The sequence below is a fragment of the Rhipicephalus sanguineus genome, chromosome 8 (assembly GCF_013339695.2).
Source record: "Rhipicephalus sanguineus isolate Rsan-2018 chromosome 8, BIME_Rsan_1.4, whole genome shotgun sequence".
Classification (NCBI taxonomy): domain Eukaryota; kingdom Metazoa; phylum Arthropoda; class Arachnida; order Ixodida; family Ixodidae; genus Rhipicephalus; species Rhipicephalus sanguineus.
In genome coordinates this window covers 136568880-136575275 of record NC_051183.1, presented here as the reverse complement: position 1 = coordinate 136575275, position 6396 = coordinate 136568880, and positions in this window count along the sequence as shown.

Sequence of the window (6396 nt, the reverse complement as noted above, 5' to 3'; positions counted from 1 at the left end):
GAGTGTACAAAGGCACATTCCCTAAAAAACAGGTAATCACGATCTCCGGTTTGTGGCTCAAGTTAATGCTTATGAAGAAAATGGAGAATACCTTAAGATTGGAATGCGTATGAGCCAGCTGTATGTCCGACAGCGTGCTCCTGACGCGATGTCCGAAAAAATAATAAAATAAACTATAATAAAAAAGAAAAAAAAATACAATAATAAAAAAAATAAAATAAAAAAGAGAGATCTTCAGTTAAGATTATTATAACTTGAATCTTCCAGAGCACGGATTGAAGAGAGTATTGCCGGATTGATGTTTAGGCCAGCCTTCAATGTATTAAATTTATAAATCATATAGGATTCGCGCTGTTCACGCTCCCTTGTACTGGAGAAACCACTTTGCAGGAGTGTAACCTTGATGGAATCAAATGAGTGGTTTTCGGAATTTATATGCTGAGACAGAGGAAGATGCGGAAGCGAATTTTCTTGATATGCTCAAAACCCTGTTCAACAGTGCTTGGGTGGTAGGGCCATTGTCAGGGAGTTAATCTGCCTTTAGGCGTAACATCCCTTGACATGTAACATGTTGAAAACACACAAATAAATGATAAATAAATAATTACTATATATATATATATATATATATATATATATATATATATATATATATATATATATATATATATATATATATATATATGTGTGTATATATAGTAATTATTTATTTATCATTTATTTGTTTATTTTCAACATGTTACATGTCAAGGGATGATGCGCCTAAAGGCAGATTAACTCCCTGACAATGGCCCTACCACCCAAGCACTGTTGAACAGGGTTTTGAACATATCAAGAAATTATACCACAGAAATACAGAGCGGAAGCACTAAGAGAAAAACATCACATAGCAGTTCACGACACAAAAAATAATGTAATCAAATTTTTTTCCTTTTTGAAACAAAGGTCGTAAACCACATGGTGCCTGCGGTCTTGCTGATACTATGAAGGCACATAGGACAACAAATACTTAAGAACACGCTTAAACACAGATGTTGGCATGGCTTCATTCACATTATTTAGAACTTGCGGATGTTGATTTAGAAAAGTAGGTATCTGGTATTTCACTTTGTTAGTTCCGTATTTGGTTCTACAAAGCGGAAGTTCAAATTGGCTATGTCTTAGACTATATTGCTCGCGTGAAGTTAGGTACATGTGCGAAAAAGTTTATTTATTTTTTCGTATGTCTCTGTGTATGTATGTAGAAAATCTGAGGTTATATAGCTGATCAACTTTTAATATCTTATTTTTTCAGAAAAATAGTGCTGTGCGGTCAAGCCATCCAAGGTTTTCTATGTGTCGGACAGCTTGCTTTTGAAGGACTGTCCGCCTACTTAAGTTTGTTTTGCTTGTAGTGCCCCAGATTAGAAGGCAGTAATATAGTTGAGAATGTATCATCGAATAATGCAGCTGACGTTTCAGCCAAGTCGGAACGAGATATCGGATTTATAAAAAAAACATTCGATTCGACCTAGAAATACTAGTGTGCAATTTGTTTACATGATGTGTCCAGTTCAAATGTTGTTCGAATAATACTCCCAAAAGTTTGAATACCGATACTCGCTCAATAGTACAAGCATCAAAACAAGGAGAAATATCAGTGCCATCAGGTTGGTTCCTAGGTTTGAAAAAATGTATTTAGTTTTATACACATTTAGCTGAAGTTGGTTTAGAGACAACCAAATCAGCTACTCGTCCAACCAATGATTTGACGCTGTTTCCGAATCAGCCAATTTATTACCAGAGAAAAATAAACTGGCATCGTCGGCGTAAAGGACCATTTTAGGTGTAAGTGGTATATTCACGTTATCGTTTATATAAATGATAAAAAATAGGGGACCCAATATAGAACCCTGGCGTACGACGCACATCATTTCTTTCAACTCTGAGCATACGCTGTTATGGCTTACAAAGTGAAATCTGTCTGAAAAATAACTATTAATAAGGTCTAATGTAACGCCTCTTATTCCATATAAACGTAGCTTTTGAAACAAAATGTGATGCTTTATAGAATAAAAAGCTGTTTTGAAGTGAAGGAAAATTCCAACAGTATATAACTTATTTTTGAAATTATCTAGTAGTTCTTCTTTAACAGTCAGCAGTGCCTTTTCTGTGGAGTTATTCTTGCAAAAACCATATTGATGGTCCACAAGCGCCTGCTTTTGATCCAGAAATTGGGTTAACCTGATCTTTGAAATAAGTTCTAATGCTTTCAAAAAAGAGGTAGCACAAATATCGGCCTGTAATTATTTAGGTCATTGAAGCATCCAACTTATATAATATATATATATATATATATATATATATAATATATATATATATAATATATATATCTATATATAGCTTTATATATTGGTACTGTCTTTGTGCAGAGAATTATGCCAGGATTTTTTTCGATCCAAGCGGGGCAACATACCTGGACTAGGCCATTTTCTTGCCTCTCAATGGGAATTCATTGTGGCGCAGGACGGAACATCACTGCCTGGCGGGAGAGACAACCAAGACAACGGCCAGTTTCGATCAAGCATCTCGCAACCGAAGGTGCGTCTGTGTGTCAGGCGAAAGCCTTAGATGCCTCATAAGACGCGAAAATTTACCGTCGACCGTCGGCGCAGAAAGCTTTCGGAGGGCGGTGCGGGAGGATCCGTACATTGACTGAGAAGAAAAGGAAGAAGATGGCTTTCGCCTTCGAGTCGTCTTAGTTGAGTGCATAAGGAACCTTGTGACTTTCCTGCTTTCTTCGTATTCCCTGGCACTTGTAAAGCAGTAAATCCCTGTCACCTTCTAGCTTTTTCAAGCGAAGCTCGTTATAACACACGGGGTGCCGCTACGTACCTGAACAACGTCTACATGTATACTTGACAGTGCTAGTGAATTGGAATGTGTGTGTAACTGCTTCCGTGTGCATGCATTTCATTTTCAAGCGAAGCTTGTTGACACAAAGAGGTCGGTGGACGAGTCGTACAGGAAACACCCGGAGGTCGGGAGCGTGCAGAAATGGCTCCCACGAAGGTGCGGCGGTGACATGCCTATTTGTATGTGGCCCGCTATGCTCTCTCGATCTGGAGCTTGTCGGTGATCAGCCGCGACCTATGTGATCTAATGTCGAGGTCACTTGTCATTTCACGGTTTTGCAGCGCTCATGTCGTCTGACCTCCTCTTTGTCCGTGTCCTTTCAGTGTGCAAACCATGTACGTAATCCAACTGGCCCAATTATCTATTGTCACTTCACGTTGCCATATTATGGGGTAAGCCTTATTGCCTCGCTAAACACTAAATTTGACCGTCGGCGTCTCGTGTCGTAGGTGGCGTCGGGAAATAGTGGTACAAAAATTCATCATCGCGTTTTGTGACGTGATCATGGCGTCACAATTTCTGGTATGACGTCATGTTACGTAACGCCACATGCCGTTGTAGCGCCCTCCGTTGTGGCGGCGACGAAAAAACCAGAGAGCGCTCGACCTCAATGGAAGAAAATAAAGACGGCGCTTCGCTGTGGCACGTAAGGCCCCGGCTCGTGCTCTCTGCGGGAGTCGATTCTGGTGGAGCCGTTTCTTTCATTCTTTCCTGTGGCTTAAGCCTGCGCTATAATCACATGAGGGCGTAGCTTGGTCAAAGGTGGGCTGATCAAAGAGGGAGTGCAAAACCAGATGAGATGCCTCTGATCCTGGGGTGCTATGCAGGATGGCCCGAGCTTCTCGGGAACACGAGTTTGCTCCGAGCTTGCATTACGGTGGTCATGACAGGAAGACAGTGCGGATCACGCAATAGCAGCGTTATAAAAACGGCTACAAGAACGAGGATGGCGTCAGAAGCGCATATGCGGCATTCGCGGCGGTTTTCAAAGAAACACCGCGTGCGACCGCGTCAGCGCCGCCACTCAGTCAACATTTTGACAGTGCAGCGACGTCAGCGTGATTGTCCCGCTATCTCTTTGCCAACTGATCATCGCGCCTCCCACGGGCGTGTTCGTGGGCTTTTGTCCGCTTTCAGAAAATTCTTTCGTTCCACCTGCAGCATGGAAATTTCCACTCTCGAAGGCAACAAGGGCGCACGCGCAGCACTCTGGTGCAGCTCGTTTAGCTTCTCTGAAATATTCCAGATAAATAAATGGACAGGCTACTGCTATACTACACATTACACGTCGGAAGATTTTTCTGTAGTAGCGAATCGGTAGAAACAATGCCTCCACAAACAAGTAAAGAGTAAACAAGTAAATAGTTCTCGCCGAAAATCCCACCAGGGGCGCTTGCTTCATAGCTCTGAGTGGGACGTCGTGAGAGCGGTGAAATTGAATGCGAGACGTCGTACCCACGTGATGATATAACCTTTAGTTCTTCGCGCGTGTGTGCATAGTCTGGGCGATTAGGCTCATAGATGAATCGTGCCGCTCGCTGGCGTTGCGTCGTGAGTGCTGTTCCTCGGCAAGAGGAAACGCGGTGGGCGAACCCGCTTTTCGCCGCGGGCGTCTGTCAATCAAATTGATTGATGCGCGAACTCGGGCACAAACTCGTTGATTCTGAAAAGGCCCCAGTTCAACTCGTAACTCTCATAGTGCCGGTGTGCTTGTCAAGTGTTTTATGCGGTGGACGCTACTCAGCCGCTTCTTTGCATATAAAATAATTTGGTATGCGGTGGACGCTACTCAGTATGCTTGGTCTGCTTCGGAGTAATGACCGTGTCAGTTCGGTCTCAATATTGGGCTATTGATTAGGAAGGTCTTAACTAACATGATATTGAATAGCCCTTTCTTAATTGTTAATGTTTTAATTACCATGACATTAATTACCCAGGTTTAATTCGCAATGGCCTGAATAGCACGGATGTAATTAGCATAATACTAATTACCACGATCCTAATTAACACCACTTCAGTGAGTAAGACCTTCATTATCTTGGTTTTAGGTACACGCTCATAATTGGCGTCTTGTTTATTAGCACTAATTCTCGTTGTTTTAATTACAGCGGCATTAATGACTCAGGTTTATTTCGCAAGGCCCGGAATAGTGCAGAGGTAATTAGCATAATTCTAACGAGCACGATTCTAATTAACACGCTCCTAATTAGCGTCGTGTTAGTTAACATTAATTTATAGTGTCCTAATTACTACGGTATTAATTACTCACGTTTAATTAGGAAGCTCCTGGATAGTACAGATGTAATTAGCATAATCCAAATTAACACTATCTCGGTGAGTAAAGTCTTCATTATCTTGGTTTTAATTACATTCTCCTAATTAGCGTCGTGTTAGTTAGCATGATCTTAATTACCTTGTTCTTAGCTTTACACGATTTCATTAGCATGGTCTTAGTAAGATGTGGCTTAGTTAGCTCGGCCTTTGCATGATTTGGCCATCAGTTTCCTCATAGAACGTCCTGACTTAGCTAGGTATACCGCCCAGCCAATTAGCTAATCAGCCGGGCGCACGTGCTCTGGGAGCGAGCAGACGATGAAGAAGAGAACGACGAGGGCGCGCGCCGGCCGAGCAAAGCGCTGAATGTACAGGCTGGCCATGGTGATTATACACGTAGCCTCGGCGATTAGCTCTAGCCGCCGTGTTATAAGGCGCTCGGTCGGAACTAATCTCAGAGGACACGGTGCTGATTATCCTAAAGGATACTTGGTGCTGACATTAAACGCTTGAAAATGAATTCAAACGGCCCGCGCAGCTTTCTGCACTTTTCTGCCAAACGGAGCTTTCTGCCACTTTTCTTGCCTGGGTGCACTTCTGCACTAAGTGGAACGACAAACAAATGAAACAAGTTTGACGACACCACCCAACCTTCTCGACCGCCCTTGACGTGACGCCGCGTTCCATCGTAACCAATGGAACGGAGCGCGCGCTGAGGGATCGATTTCACCTTCTCGTACTATTAGCTCGTTCAAAAGGGGGTGTCGCCAGAGCTCGGAAAGATCCCGAGTTTCGCCAAACTCGGGCCATCCTGCATAGCACCCCTGGAGGCAGTGCGGAATCACGCTAGGAGCCCAAAGCTTTCGGAAGGTGGCGGGGCAGGATAAATACATCTAGGGAGCCTACACGACCGGCCGTTCATGTAGGCTTCCTAATGCATATAATTAGCAGAAAAAGATGGCTTCATTTCATATAATGAACTTTATTTCCAACACAAAAAGTTCGGGGTTTTCCAGGCAAAAAAGCTGTTGAAAAACAGATTGAAGGGACCTGGGGGGCCGTACAGGCAGCAGCGAATAAAAAGTGTAACTAATACAACTAGGTATAACTAATACAACTTGATACAAACTTATACAACTAATACAACTAGATAAGATATAATAGCATCGTTACACAGGGAAAAATAAACATAAGAATGTACAACAAAATTCACAGATACAGCGAAAT